Genomic DNA, 2,421 nt, shown 5'->3' with positions numbered 1-2,421 from the left:
CATTGAGCCATCTCAACAGCACATGTTTTGTGTAAACAAATTTCTAAACAGTCTTATTAAATAAGAAACACAGAGCCAAATACAGGGGTGAAAGTCGTAGAAATCAGAGAAATAGTGAAAGTCACCAGCTAACCTTAGCTCACCATGCTGCCGTAGCTTCCCAAGAGAGAGAGCTTCTTCCTGTCTAACCTGTGCCTTTATTGCCTTGCTGTCTGCCTTCTCATTGGCTCTTAGCCCAGCTACCTCACTTCCTTGCCATTGCCTGTCTGTACAGACCTCCAGGTTTCTAGGGTTGGTACTGGGATTAAAGGCATGTGTCATCACACTGGCTGTTCCCTAGTGTGTCCTTGAACACACAGAGACTCTGCCTGACCTTTGATCAGGATTAAGGGTGTGTGCTACCACTGCCTGACTTTTGTTTATGGCTGGCTATGTCCTCTGATCTCCAGGCAGATTTTATTTATTAACATACAAACAAAAATATCACCCCATTTCAGCAGAAATAAAGTATCACCACACTTTTAAGTTACAAGGGTCCTAAAGAAGCTTGGGCTCTGGTGTTATGCCCTGGTAATTTGAGAATATGAAGGACTGTAACCCAGACTAAGAGATACTCATCCTAACAGCTTTCATTCTCCTCCCTAGAACTCCATATGCTAACATATGTATAATTGTCCTCTTTCAGGACCTCTGAAAAGGCCACTCATTCCTGAGGCAGTACCACAAGGCAGTTCCAGAGTCCATTTGATGTTGTTTGTGTGTCTAGGATTTCCAGGTTGACCACTTTGCCCTGGAGAGTCAATAATGGGGCTCATCCCTGAGAAACCCTAATTCTTCCTGTCTCATCAGTCATTCATTGTCTGTAGTTCTTTATCTAGGGACAGGACTCTATGAAATTTTCCCTTCAGTACTAGCATATCTATTGAGATCGAGATTGGAATTGCACAGGTCTTGTATGGGCACCCATATTGTTGAGGTATCATGGGATATATATCCCTGTATTTCTAGGAGACACATTTTTTATAGCTGACATCCTTGTCCTCTGGCTCCTTCCTGTCCTCTTTTCAGTAATATTCCCTGAGCTGTGGGTGCAGGAGTTGTGTTGTGGATATATAAGTGGAGCTAGAATTCCATGATCAGATAATCTTGGCAACGTGATAAGTTGTGGTTTTCCATAATAACCTCTGTTGCTGCAAAGAAAAGATACTTATATGTGGGTATAAGGATAAATTTTAGAGTGCAGTTTAGAGTGATTCTGGTCAGATAAAGTAGTTGTGAAAGGTTTTCCTCTAAGATCCATGATCTCACTAGCCCCAGGTGGTTGGCCAGGTTTGGAGTATCAGGCATGATTTACTTCTTGTTGAGCAGACCTTAAATCCAATTTGGATGTTGTTGGTTACTTCTCAGATATGATTGCCACTATTGATATCGTGCTGTGTTGGTCTTTGTTGTGGTTCAAAGGCATCACAAATGGGTAGGATATTGGTTGCTTCCCTTTCGTGGCATCTTGCAAAGAAACTATGTGCAATGTACTTTGTCCTGTGTACTATGACAGCTAGACTACAGGAAGGAGGCTTTCAGGTTATATCCAGTGTATTAGTGTATTAGAGTTGTTTAGAGTAACAGAACTTATAGAATGAATAATGTGTGTGTGTGTGTGTGTGTGTGTTTCTAATAAAGGGGATTTATATATAAAGGGGATTTAGGGTTGAGGATTTAGCTCAGTAGTAGAGCACTTGCCTAGCAAGTGCAAGGCCCTGGGTTCAATCCTCAGCTCCAAGGAAAAAAAAAGAAACAACAAAAAGCGGGGGGGGGGGGGGGGGGGTATTAGAATGACTTACAGGCTATAGTCCAGCTATTCCAAAAATGGATGGCTATGAATGGAAAGTCAAAGAATCCAATAGTTGCTCTGCCCGTAAGGCTGAATATTTCATCTGGTCTTAAGTACATATTGGAATACCTGAAGAAGTAGGCTCTAATGCCAGTGAAGGAATGGATGTGCTAGGAAGGCAAATAAAAGCTGGCCAAAAGCAAAAGCTTCATTCTTTGATGTCCTTTGATAGGCTTTCAGGAGAAGATGTGGCCCAGATTATAGGTGTGTCTTCCCACCTCATGATGCAGATTAGGAGTGGATTTCCTAATTCAAATTAAGCAGAAACCCCTCAAAGGTGTGCCCTCTATTTTCAGATTTTAGGTAATTACAGATGTAGTCAAGCTGACAACCAATAATAGCTATCACATCCAGCTCAAACCTTCTATGCTTTGTGTTCAAAGTGTCTCCAGCAATAGCGCTGGCTGTACCTTAAACCTCTGACAAGCAACCAAGGGCAACAGCAAGAATGTATATTGTTTGTGCAGTCAATGGACTACTCTCACCAATAACTGTAAAGGAGGTTTCTAATGCCAGGTTCTAATTTTTCT

This window comes from Onychomys torridus, chromosome X, assembly GCF_903995425.1.
Source record: "Onychomys torridus chromosome X, mOncTor1.1, whole genome shotgun sequence".
NCBI classification, from domain to species: domain Eukaryota; kingdom Metazoa; phylum Chordata; class Mammalia; order Rodentia; family Cricetidae; genus Onychomys; species Onychomys torridus.
This window is presented reverse-complemented; position numbering follows the sequence as displayed.